Genomic DNA, 14602 nt, shown 5'->3' on the forward strand with positions numbered 1-14602 from the left:
CACGCCGTTTTTTTCTTGACAAGAAAAACAAAAATCTCGAGCAAAAACCATTGCACTACTGTGTGCACATTTCTTTTTTTTTATAAAGCGTATTTCTTGTTCAGAGTCGGACAAGCGTGAAATTGAACTTTAAATATAAAATGGAACATACGGCTATGTGTAATACAGAAAAATTGCAGAAAAAAAGGAAAACAAAACAAAAGAAGCCGTAAGCACGTGGGCTTAATATCTGTACGTAATAAGATGTCGTAGAAACTAAAGAAATGATATAAACTTAATTACATGACATGCGGCTGATTCTGGACGTTGCCGAGTTCCCGTTTCTGTGTGGTAATTGCACGACTGTTTACAATTACAATTCTACATGTAATTCTTGCAATTTTATTACATTTTAATTAATGGTGAATGCAGCTCAATTCAACGGCATCATAAAAAAGCATAGAGTAGTGTCAAATCTGAAAATGTTATTTCGGATGTTTTAAAAACAAACAAAAGATGCAACTTCAACAAACTTTTGAGAAGTAAAAAAATGGAATAAACCGACCAAATACATTAATTCTTTTTTAAAGCAAGCCGTTTTTCATGTGATGAAAGAAACTAAAAAAAGTGTATATCATTCAGTTAAAAGCAAAAACAGCTGCAAGTCTTTTTTGATGAATTGTTAAAAAACGGCTGTCAATTTTCCGTTGCCGTTTTTTTACTCGGCCGACGCAATTTCTCCATTCGAATGTTTTAAAGTTTGCTTTCACAAACTCAAGCCAAACAAAAACATTTTAAACTTTTGCAACAAATTTTTTGTCTCATCTTTCAAAGCCCATTTCATTTTTTTTTTGTTAAAAAGATTGAGAACAGCATCGGTAAAAACTTGGCTCAACAAGGGGAATGAACAACACTAATCTGTGCAATGATACAATGCTCCGTGCATTTCACAAGTATTATTTCGAATCCATTAAGTTGTTGCGGAGCACACACATTTCAAAACACACAAATCCATAAAACACAGAGAAGAATTAAATTAATTTTCGTTGTTTTTCTGCTTATGCGCGCCGCACAGCTACAATCCAAGCAATCCAAGTGTGGGGCATGTGAAAATGACCAGTTGCGATGATTCTTTGTAAATGTGTAATGATGAATTTTCAGCTTTATACTTGCTCTTTTCAACAATTTTATGTATCTAGCGCCGGCGAAAAAAAAGTTTATTTGTCAAAAATGCAATGGACAAAAATAAATTTAATTTTTAAATAAACTTTGTTGGATTCTGTTTCCTTTTAGGATTTTTTTCGCTTTGCACAAATAGATTCAACTTCTTGGCGTTTTTTATGCAACTATAAGAAAATGCACTTAGATGTGCCGTGCCGCTTCTCTTCACACAGCTGTCCATGTGACCCTTTTCGTAAATTTTTAAACATTTCACTCGAAAAAATGATTCCAAATGCGAATAACTGCACTGAACAGAAGGTATTTCGATATAATGCGATTGCTGCAAATATAAGAGTGTTCAATCCATCAATTGTTTTGAAATAACAAACATATTCGAACAGAACTGAAAAGTTTGAATCAATTTTTCTTTTAAATTTTTGATGGCGTTGCTTCTATTTCCTCGATCCAAAACTGTGCTACTTTTTAGTTTCGAAAAGTGCATTCAGTAAAAGCAAATAAAGAAATATAGGGAGGGGGCGGTACTGTCACTCAAATGTCTTAAGTTAAATAATCAAGATTGTAAAAAGTAATTATAGTTTATTATTTTTACGGCAAAATAATAAGAATGTTTTCCGATTAAAGTTTGTGAAGTGGCACAATTGCCTTAACACAAAAACCCATGCAAAATGTCTGTGCATAGGCTCATAAGCCGAGTAAATAATATGTTGATTGTTTAAAATATTGTTTATTGTTTTTGATTGTCAGGCCAAAAATGTGCTCTGTTCTGGTTTTGAAGCAGGAACATTCCCAAAGTGAATCTCAATCACACGGCACGACAAATTTTAACAATGGCAGTTGCATCACGTACGAAAACTTAAATCGTACGAAAATTTCACCATAAATTCTTAACTTTTCATTCTTTAATTATTTACGGCTGCGTACGGCTCGAAACCGACAAAAGTTTTTCTACCAAGCCCGAGACTCCATTAAAATAAGTTTTCAATGGATTTGGCAACACCGAAACATTTCATACATGTATGTTCATTAATACAATATACGGATAAGTACGCCAGTGGTGTGGTTTTTCGAATTGAGAGAGAGATAGCGTGTGAGAGATAGACGGAGAGCGAATGAATTAGGCAGCACAAAAAGGCGGCACATATAGTTTAAATTGTGTGACTCGGCAGACAACACAACTTCAAATTGTTCTCGTATGCATACTTACTGGCAAATCCGATTTTACAATCGTATTCTCGCTGACTAAAGAAAATTATGCAGATATTAAGTACGAGAATGGTTGAGGCTAAATATCCGAAATTGAACTAATTCAGTAATTTTCGCAATGGCGTAGAAGATTCCGAAACTGCAGTTTATATTGTTCACTCTTCGCATGGCAAATGTGTTGAGCCACTTTGGTAAAATCGCACTCTTTCTCATCCTCTCTCTATAGCTTTCTCTTTTTTGGCGAGTCGGTAATACCATTCGAACATATGTTTACGATATTTGTGATTTAATTATAAACTTTTGCTTTATTTAAATGATTAACTAACCGAATGTTTCTGTGAAGAAGCGAAATGCATTCCACTGCATCTTCGGCTGGCATGTGAAACATGCACTGTCGACTCAAATATACTCAAGTTTGTTTTGACCCAAACCATGATACACCTCACCGAAATGCTTCGACTATTCGGATGTTGTTGTTGTTGTTTTTCTTTTTTTCCCCCACTCCCCCCCCTCTCTCATGATGTGGCATTTAAGAGAATGCCAAAAATTCCATTCAATTTATCGCATAAAAATGCTCTCGTATGAACAACTGTTAAACAGTGGGAACGGGCCGAAATTGTTAAAGCAAAGCTTGTTAAAACAATCGTAAAACATTTTATGAGGGTATTCTGTTGCATCTCATGTCGAAACAATAAAATCTAAGTGAAATTCACTGACTGGCTTTTGTGTGATTTTTTTTGAATGCAAGCATCTTATCGCCAACTCCCTCGCAACCACACGGACACGTCAATCCATCATGGCAACTCTGTGAACAGCGCTCGACGGACGCGCTCACACACACACACACACACACACGCACACACTATATATACAATGTTGCATGAAAATCGCCATTTATGTGTACGTGTATTGACTATCAAAGTATATTCTATCCCAAATTTTATGGTAAACACAATAAAATATGTGTGTACTTTATTACAATGGCAATCGTTTTATACTTTTTTCATATGGGACAACAATGCCATGCCATTTCTAAGTATTTTCTTACATTCAAGACTAGAATACATTTATCATTCAATTTTTTTTTTATTTTCAAATAATAAATCTTTGGCGCAAATAAATTTAAACAACTTTCAAGCTATACCATCTGACCGAATCTTTTCTTTGAACATTTTACGCAAATTCTTTTTAAATGTAAAGTTTTTTTATTCAATTTATAATAAACATTTCGACCACAAAATATCTAAGACTCCAAGAGATTGGTTTAGTTGCATTTGGACGACACATTTCTCGGGCACACTAAGTCGTGTTGAATTTATCTTTGCAAAAATAGTTGGCTGTCATCTTGAAATGTGAAAATAACAAAGTTTTTATTGAATAACATTTCATGGTTCTGTTTAGTGTATTATTAAGGATTCGTCAACAATGTTGACTCAACATATATTGTATCATGTTGACCATGGTAACAAAATACTCGACCTCCGCTTAGGCCGGACTTAGAATACAACCACTTTGGTTGAGTAGTTAAGTTCACCTGGCTCATATTACTGGAAGTATCTTATTGTTTCGTATGAATGCATGGATACAAGTAAACGTCCCCTTTGAATACATTATATCATTATAAATATTAAATGACAAATTGTGATTTGGTTGATGAATTTTATATTAAACAATTTACACTGGCAGTATTATATTACTTTAGTGCATTAAAAAGTTTTGTTCCTTTGAAGTAAGAACCAGATTTCATGCAATTTTTCTCTCAAATTGTCGTGTCAAATTACTTAATAAACTAAAATGTAGTACATTAGTTATGTTTGTGCAAGTTTTACAATTTTATTCAATTTGAATGTTGCATATCCCAAAGGCAGTGACAAGAAACGACCGAAGCGCTCGCATCGGTTGCCAGATGAACTATAGCAACCCAATTGGTTGCTGGTATAAATTTGTGCCATTATTCAATGCTGCGCTGCCCAACTGTCACTACTGCCATGCTTTGGCATATCCTGGATTTCTGCCAACATACAGAACTTAATAAGCAGAAAACCGTTTTTATAGGTTTTGGCCATAATTCAGTTATTTATCTTGCTAAAGAATGATTTTTAAAACATTTGAATATCATAAAACATGTTTTAAAAAATAGTATTTCCAACCAGGAAATTCCCAGTTCTCATCGAAAAATATTGAGAATCGTTCGAATTGGCTCATTTTTAATCAGCAAAATTCTGTTCTGATTTATGGCATAATATTCCTTTGGAGGACTGTTCAATTTTTCTGAATTGGTAGACTTTCATCGAACTTCAACAAAGTTTAAAGATAAGCCATTTTACGATATTCCAGTCTGCAATTTCCAGAGCTATATACAATTTAATCAGTAAAAAAATACATTTGTGAACATTACAATACTGGAAAAAGGTAAAAGAAATTCAAAGTGCAAGTGGTTATTTGTTGAAAACAACTACTTCTTTATGAAATCCACTTTAATTCAAGTATTTTGAAGGGATATTCTATAATGAATCTCCATAAATTCCTTTTCATTGATATCAAATGTTGCATCCAAATAGCAAGTCGGAACTTTTATTCATCGTTGGTCGTATATGAAAAGTGTGTGTGACACACATTTGAAGATAGTAAGCAAAATATCATGAAGATACACGCGGTTCACTTTAATGCGGCTATAAACGCTACAGGCGACAGCTGGGAAAAGGAGCAATCAAATTTTACGACTAAATCACTGAAAGCACATTATTTCCCTTTTTTTTCCTGTGCAAGTGTTTATGCTGCGCGTACAGACTCCCCCTCGGTACAATAGGCAAAAACGGTGTGTGTTCACGTCTTGAATACATCTTGTTGCAGTTTATTCACATTATGCGAAATGTTTTGGCAGTAAAGCAAAGCAATAATGGCGACAAAGACGACGACGAAAACAACAACGAATGTGAAAATTATACGTTCATCACCTCTTACGTTCAACGGCAACATGAATACTTCAAACAATAATACACACTGGGACACATGTATGAAATGCTGGAGTGAGAAAAACTGACGACCAACCACGAACGACGGGCAAAAAAAAAGAGAGAAAGAGACACAAAAAATTAACCAAATAAATAAATAAATTTTTCTGATAACAGTAACAACCGCCATCAAACTATTAAATGATTATCATAAACGGTTTGTTTCACTTGATTTTTAAGGGTGTTCATTGTTTATTTGCACTCGAGGGATGTTCCATGCGGGAAAGTGAACACTTTTGAATTGTTTGAGCTGCAATAGAATTCCTCCATGAAACACTTTTTGTATCACTCAATCTCAGGTTTCGCTTTAAAGTTTCAACTTTGTTTCCGATCTTTTTTTTGGAACGATGCCATTTTCGACGAGATTTTTTTTTTTTTTTGAGAAACTTTTAACGTTAGTTTTGCTTAAAACGGCGCATATATGAGTAAAACGCACGGTAAAAAGTTAAGCGTGAATTTTCTTCCTCGTTTCACGGAAAGATAGTCGCATAGAGATTTACAACATTCGAATTTTGGCAAATCGAACGAATGAATAAAAGTTACCTGTTTAAATTAAACATTTCCATCGAATGAAACAATGTTTCAATTCGAAATCGAAATAGCAAATTAATGAATGAGATTTTGATAGAGAAAATGAGATTTTCTTCGTGCTTGTTTTTTTTTGTTCGTCTTCAAATGAAAATCCCTATTTTGCGTGAGAGAAAGGACGCAAGCGAATCGTGACTCAACTTAAATGTTGAAAAGAAATCGCTTCGCACTTTTCGAATTTAAGTATGTCGTAAAATGTTGTGCCCAAACTTATTTCCTTCGATGGCATGAAACAATCGAATAACTAAATGGAAAAAATAACGGCAAATCGGCAACCGGCGATGAGAGAAAGAAGAATGTGGTTGAAAGAACAGATTTAACTAAATCCGCGTTAACTTCGTATTTGCACATTATATAATAGGATTGTGGGTGGATGGCATAAAAAGCCAAAATCGGGCTGACGGTTACGTTTACGATGAACGTAAGATTTACGCGTTACGAATCAGTTCGGCGAGTGCGAATGAGCGTGCAAGCAAATGTGTGAGAGATCAACCATTGGGCGATATTCACTGCGCATTTGATTTCGAAACTTTGTTCAAAAACAACCATATATATATTTTTTTTTCTCCCGTTTCGCTAAAGCAAAAAAGCGTAAAGATTTTCGCTTCTGTTAAATGTTTCCAACAAAAGAAGAAAAAACACACACACACAGTATACGATTCGTGTGGAAGGAGCTGATTTAACAATGTACGAAAAGATTTGAATCGCTCTAATGCTAATACCGAAATAAACAAAAGAGAAAGGCGAACGGTTGCCGGATCCGTTCGACTCTGATATCCTCTGATATATCTTATTCGAAATGTCTTTGCGTGGTAAGCATACACACACCAAATCCAATGAAAAGTTTCAAATCTGCGTTTTTTTAACAAGACTAGCTAACGTAGATTTTGTACACATACAAGACGGAAAAAAACCAAACATTGTGAATATTTTAAAACTTTTGTTTTCATGTTCACACTATAAGTAAGTTGCCAATTTAAGGTTTATTGCCATAAATCAAATCGACAGTTAGAGGGGAGAAAGGCAATCATATATCTTTACGGAAACCGTGAATAACAAACATTACTCTTCAAAATGAATCAAACGATTTGCGTGGAACTTCTTTTTTTCATTGGATTTTTGGTGTATTGTTGATTTGCCACGTTTGAAATTTATTTAAAAGAAAAAATGTTATTTTAAATTAACTTTATATTAAAATAAAAACTGCTTTTGATGTAATAGTTTTTGCTTTGACTTTCGTCATTTAAAATAAAACACATGATTCCTTTAAAATTGAAAGTGTTTTGTGGTTTCAATTGCCCTTCATTTTGTCATAATTTCCGAATAGTTTGTTCTAGATTTTGCCCCGAAATGAGTGTTCGTTACAATTCAATATAACTCAAGTTCAAACATTTCTGCCGGAGAGGTGATTGTTTTGCGAGAATTTATGCTAGTTTGAAAGTTTTACGAATATAATAAACATGTCATAGTGAACGCAAAGTCCCTTTTCGTTATTTGCCGCCATAACTCACATCGCAATTTCTTCGTCACAGTAGTTTTTTTTTCCTCGTCAATATAAATGTTTTCATATAATTTCGGAAAGTTCGGTTCATTTTCATGAAATTCATTTTGTTTTGGCTCCGCATGCAAAATAAGCATATTTAATAAAATGCGTATTTTTATATACGATTTTCTCTCTCGCTCTCCAACGGATTATTTTGCTTGTTCCACAAATAATTTATTTTGTTTTATTCGATTGTGTTAACATTAAAGATGAAAAACAAATATTTTTATGGAACGAAAATTGATATTAATATGGAGATAAGTCAATAAATTGGATATATTATGGTTTTTTGGCACACTAAATGGCAATTAGAATGATGAAGAATGCCAACCATGCCATTAGAATTGAACTATTTTTTAATCCACACATCGTTGAAAACTAAACAGAGGCAAGTCGCCTTTATTCTGAAATGAGCCTAATTTGGTTTTATTTGGCGCGGCAAAAGGCGCTCCAAAAATAATATGGGATATGGAATAATATGCGTGTTTTGTATCATGGAAGTAGGATTAATCCGACAGTGAAAATATTCATAATAATCACAAAAACCCAAACAAACGTTACCAAAGTGGCAAAAAGGAGAAGAGAGAAAGAGAGAGCGAGTTAAAGAGAGTGGCAGGAAGAAAGAGGGTGAGATGAGGAAAACAAAAGAAAAAAGAGTCAGATTATTTGCTGTATATTCAAAACGTTTTCCCTGCAAACGTACTTGAATGGACGGAAGCGTACTTGAATTCTCTATTTGAAAAAACAATGTGTCCCATACTTAAAAAAGTCATTAGGCAACAAAATCGATCTTTCTTCATTCTAGTCTTCATGATTTCTGTACACAATAATCTCTTGAGTTCAAAAACCTTTTTTTTACAAGCACAAATTCAACTATTTCAACTGACCCAATATAGTACATTACAAATTAAATTGAATGCGTGTACAATGTAAATGCTTATTATTCATTTCTTATCTAATTTGTATGCTTCTGTAGTCTATTCCAATGGCAATATTTCAAAATAAAAGTCGCTTATGTGTGTCATGTCACATGTGAGTGTGTTCAGTTGGCAGTCCCGCTGTGATAAACAATTAAGGATAAAAAAGAACCCAAAAACAGACGTCTGATTAAAAGTATGCTGAATCGTCTGTGGGACTGTCTAGTTAATTATAATTTTCACGGTTCATAAAAATCCGCTATCAGCCACGCAATCGGATGGTTTGAGCGTGATCGTTGAAATGTAAGCGTTTCGATTTTTAAAAACATTGTCACAGCATGATCCTTTTGTTCAAATCACCCATTCAAAATCCATTTCGTTCATATACAATGATTTTATTGCATGTAAAGAGATAAAATTTGCTCGTTGATTCGCCCATTTTGGCTACTGTTTTATTCATTTTCGTTTTGAATGACACTTTTCATTCACATTTCCTTGAGCAATGCTTTAACTCACGTTATGGTCATAAATAAAAATCAAATAAATCGTTCGACCAAAAGCAGTCACACCCAATGTGAACCGGGACAACGGAGAATAAAGCATTGTTTATGTTGACTTCATGTAATAATGCAAACAGTTTGATATTCGATTTGCTCCCAAAATCCACTCAATTCACTTGCAAAATGACGCTGCATTTATTTGCACATTTCGACACATTTTGAATTAACTGTTTGGGAATTTAAAGAAAAAATGGTCATCGATCGGATCCGATTAACATAATAAATTTGAAAAAATCGATCAGGAAATTTCGTGTATCGCAATGGTGTGTGTTGAGGGATAATGTTCGGTTCGTTGAAGACGTGACACAGCACGCACAACACGTTCGTTCACCCACTGTGCACTTTGAATGGCACGTCCAATGGACGACAACGCGTCCATTTGTATGCTCGGTACGGATAATCTGAATTAATCAATCACATTTAGTAAGTTGTGATAGTGATAAATTCACCAGCAAATCGGAACTGTGCGTAACTTTGTTAAATGTACCCCTTTTCGTCAGATATTGGTATCGAATCTGTATAATTTGAAGTTGAACATGCATTTTGCATATGCTGACCGCATTCAGTGCCGTTAAAGAAAGTGTGGACGACTCGTGTATGTGTGTGTGTGCCATTCTCATAGCGTGATGCGATACACCAGCGCACATATTTATTTTGACGCATATAAATCACAGTTGCAATCCCCATGTTATCGTATTGACAAAGTGTAAATGGCCATTATCTATATGCAATGACTCTTAGCTTCCCTCACTCACTCACGCTCACTGCCTCACACCACTTTCTCTCTTCTCTCTCTCTCTATATGGGTTCACCCCATTATCTCTCCGCACAAGGCAATTATATTTCACCAACTCAATGATACATCGGATATTCTTACCATGCGCTTACAATTAGATTAGCCAGATCTAGCCAAATCCAAAATTATGTGAAAATTTATCGGTCTCAAAAAACCCGTAAATGGACATTAGTCACATAATAATCACTTAATTCCATTTGTGAACATTCCACCACTGTATCGCCGTTATCATATTGCATTTCATGAACTTTACCAACTTTCATTGTGTTGGACGCACAAAAAAAACGGAGGCATTTTTCTTATTTAAAATCTAACAAACATCAACCACGACAATTTCAAAATATTTGCATAACAATGATAGTGTTGCAAACAGCAAACTAACACGACGTATGCCATTTTAAATCACGCAACCATGAAAAACTTTTCCATTTTTGCCGAAAGACAAACTCAAATAGCAAAAACACGGTGAACGAGAGAACGTAATAACTCAAACGAAAACTTTAATTTTATTCGCCAAGTTGATATGAAAACGTTTCAATTGCAATTTTTGCAGCAAAAAATAAATATCACCTCAACTCATGACAAAAATTTAATTAAATTCGAAAGAAAACAATAAAATTCCAAACAAAAATTAAACTACCATTTTTATGGCATTCAATAAGCATTCAGTTTGAATATTGCGAGACAATGCATTTTAACACTGCCGTATAAAGTTACCACAAATTCAAATTATGATAGTAAAATGTTTGATAACTTTAGAATCATTGCATTTTAACACTGTTTTGATACACACAAATACAAAAGTGCAAAAATTTAAAGACCATTTTCCATTCGAATCAAATGCTCAAAATAAATTTTTATGAATCCGTCGCAAGGCAGATGGCAATTCGGTTGCGAAAACGGAACGGAGATTATGTGCGATGTGCGGGGGGAGAAAGAGAGTGGCAGAATGGGCAGTGACATGTAAAAAGTTGATTGTGAAAGGGATTTGAAGCGATACAACCCATTCAGAGGATCAAATCAAATGACTGAAATGATTCATTGTATGCAGGTTGATGTTGTTTTGTACAATAAACCGTCATTTTGCCCGAAAGTAAACACAGCACAAATATGCTCAAACAAAATTTACTATGTTTGAGCTCGTATTCAATCTCATTGGATACTTTTTTGTTCCTGTGTGTTCATTCTGTGTAATATGTTTGCGTCATAGTGTATCCATCGTCTCGCCGATTATTCGATGAAAATTGTTTTCCCATGTTTTTATGCATCCAATATATCGGCGATTATGATAATCTGTAATGTGGGTCAAATGCAAAATAAATAGGAGTTTAAAAGCAATATATGAGTTATGTACCCCTTTTTTTCTCTCTTTCTTTTCTGCTTCATAAGTCTATTATATTTGAATTGTTTGCATTGCTTGTTGGCAGAGTGGTTCAGCATATATAGTTTTTGTTACAAAATAGAAAGCGGCTAAAAAAAAAATGAAATAAAGATGGATAACATTTTTGTTATTAGTCTGTGAGCGCATCAGTAACAATGTGATTCGGGATGTTTTCTGGAAATGAGATTTATTTCTGATAACATCGAATCGAATCTCATCAAATTTCAACGAGATGGGGACAGTCACTGTTCAACCGCATTCACTTTCGTTTGAAACCAGCTCTGAAACCGTCATGATACCAGTTGAGCAACCAAAAAGAGCAACCCAACTCAACGCTCTATTTAGTCTATTACAAATCGTTGCCATCGTAAAATGTTTATGACCGCATAATAAGAGCACATCAGATTGCAAATTTGTTTCCAATATGAGCACACGCATGGAAAGCATACATGCATATTGGTGCCTGATCCCGTTTTTTGTCGCTGTCACGCATTTGTCTCACTATTGCACATATTCTAGTCTCTTTTTTTAAAAGAGAAGTGACGATGGAAGGGCGCTGTCAAGCAATTCAATGCAAGTGAAAAAAGGAATGAAAAGACGCAAATCATTCATGTGATTATTCGATTCTCGGATAAAAATTGGAAAAGTTTTCATTGTGATTTTATACGATTTTCCGGATAGAATCACTACTTTACCATGAATTGTGAGCGTATGGGTGATGTATAGGGGCTTCCCTTGTTGCATATATGTATATTTAGCTGCAATATAAAAAAAGCACATGCTTTCTCTTTGTGGTGTGATGTATAAAATACGAAATCTGATGGATTTTTTCCATTGAAAATGTTCTTACAGCCACTGCATTGCTGAAACGAGGGATCGCAGCAATTTTTATAAGCAGTGAATTTTCAATAGGAATTGGGGCAAATATGGGATTTTCAAATAATTCACAGTGTTTATTGGTGTTAAGAAACACTGATTTACAACTCGTATGTAGTTGACATTGTTTTCGTTTGTTTGCTCAAGTAAGTTGACACAGATTAGAGATTTTATCCGATTCAATTGGATTTCAAAGGGAGCAAAAGCTTGTGTGCGACAGAAAAGAGCATATTCATTCATATGCACCGAATCCTTTGATGTCATCACATTCACATACATTTGGTCGAATCGCCTTTCACTTCACTCATTTTTTATTTTAAAGCAGTGTGAATGAGTTACAATAATTTATAATACTCAAAAGACGGTGAGAATGATGGAAATAATTAAAAAAACACATACACATAAGACTTTCTCTCTTTGATACAATTTTACGTATTGTGTTTTATTGTTACCGCAATTCCACAAACGCAAATGCACACACACACACACACATGCACATATTCAATGTCTGCGGTTTTTCATTTACTCTTTCATTTTCGTTGATGCTTTTATCTTCATTCGGTTTTTGCGTTTCCATGGAAAGTCTATTTAACACTCTCTTCACATATATAGTCAGTTGCAATTACACACTATGCGCAATGCATTCATGTGTTGAGTTGCTGTTTTTAATGGAACATAAAACAAGAGGATTTCCTTCTTTTCACTTTTTTTTCCTTTGTTTCCACGAAGAGAACGAAAGCGAAAGAAAAATTAAATTACGAATTGTCCTAAAAACTAAACATCCGAACAAAGTGCAAAAGATGAATTATATGCGATTGTTCTTGTTTTTAATCACAAAATTTCTCATCGTTTTCATTATCTGATTACTGGCTTTGTGCGCATTTGAACGAGAATAAAGGAATACATTTCAATTCAAACGGTGTCAAGTCAATGAACTTCTTGACTTTTGAAACTAACTCTATTGTCGTTTTCGAATTACACTGTTCAACACTGAAAGTTTAATGGATAAAAAAAATATGAGACGAAAAAAAGAACATTTCGATTGAATGGATAAACTCCTAATCAATGGATGTGAGTGAATTTTGTAAGCATCGAGAATTTTCAAATGGAATGATTTCTATTTCGGTTGAAGATATATATAATGTTCTTCACATACGCATTTCGATCCGGTTGGCAATGAATTGATTTTTATTTAATATTCTAAAATGGCAGATTTTCATGAATATAAAATTAGCATTCCCTTGTGCTCTCTCGATTGAATCAATTTCTGCATATCGATGCCGGTCTTAAAAATCTATACATATATAAATACATTTGATTTTCATCGCATGCCGTTTGCGAAAACGATACGAAATCCATGAAGAAATGCGAATTTTCTTTGGTTGAAATCGACTTCATGACAGTATCCTGCGGGAATTAATATGTTTGAAGATGAGCTGCTGTATCTTGATTAAAATTTCAATTTTTTTTTTCTTTCCTTCTTTCAATTTTTCTGTCTCTCCATTTATAATATAAAATACGCTGCTATCGTTTTATATTGTTGGGAAATAAATCTATGTCGTATACGTATGATATGGAAAATGAATGGGCGATATGTTTTGCTTAAATGAATTTCTTCCACATCATACAGTGTTTGGCATTGTGCGTGTGTCTTTATTATAGCCGATCTAAAATAACGGGACACATTGGTTGCATCAAAGTCTTTGTAGGCTAACCAACCCTTCTCAATGAAATTCCACTTGAAATACGCACTCATGTACTACAATTTACGCACAGTAGTATCAAAATCCTTGCACAAACACACACGCATTCCCCTCGTCTTTCATAAAAATCATATTAAATTATTACGACCGAAAGTATCTATTTCGCATTTCGGGCAAAAACTAGGTGCGTCCGATTCCAATGCTTGCACATAAATCAAGTTGGTAAGAGAGATTAAACAGACAACATTTGACTTTTTACTCATACACTGAGAGAGTGTATGATGTCGTATTAACTTTTAATTGAAGTTAAATCTCTCGGATTATTTGTTTGCATTTTGTGCTCAAGTTATCAATCAAATATTGCCCAAAGTTATAATTCACATTTTCTCTGGCAAATAGTCGCATACGGCCGGTTTTTAATGAAGTGAGGGTTAAAATTAATGAATTTTTCATCGAAACCAACACAGCACAAAATTATTCAACATCATTCAAAATAGAACCCCTCGCTATAGATGACTTTGAATGCGGTGAATGGTAAATTGATTTTGTTTTTCCATGATTTAACAAATCAAATTCACTAAATGTCATTTTACAGAAACAGTGCCAGATCTTCTTGTCACAATGACAATCAAAATGATTTTGCCGCCGTTTGCAATTTTACGAAGGCTTTTGATCAATCAAATATTCATGAAAATGCACAAATCTACTTGGTGTTGCGTAAAGTTTTTTTGGAGCTAGGAAGAATATGCAATGTGTTACCAACAGTATTTTTCGAACGTATGGGCTGTTGGTAGACAGGCATGAGTGGTTGCAAGTAAATACAACGCATAGATATTATAGAGTAATAGCTCGAACTTTGA

The sequence above is a fragment of the Contarinia nasturtii genome, unplaced genomic scaffold (genome assembly GCF_009176525.2).
Source record: "Contarinia nasturtii isolate CC-2019 unplaced genomic scaffold, AAFC_CNas_1.1 Cnas_scaffold_993, whole genome shotgun sequence".
Classification (NCBI taxonomy): domain Eukaryota; kingdom Metazoa; phylum Arthropoda; class Insecta; order Diptera; family Cecidomyiidae; genus Contarinia; species Contarinia nasturtii.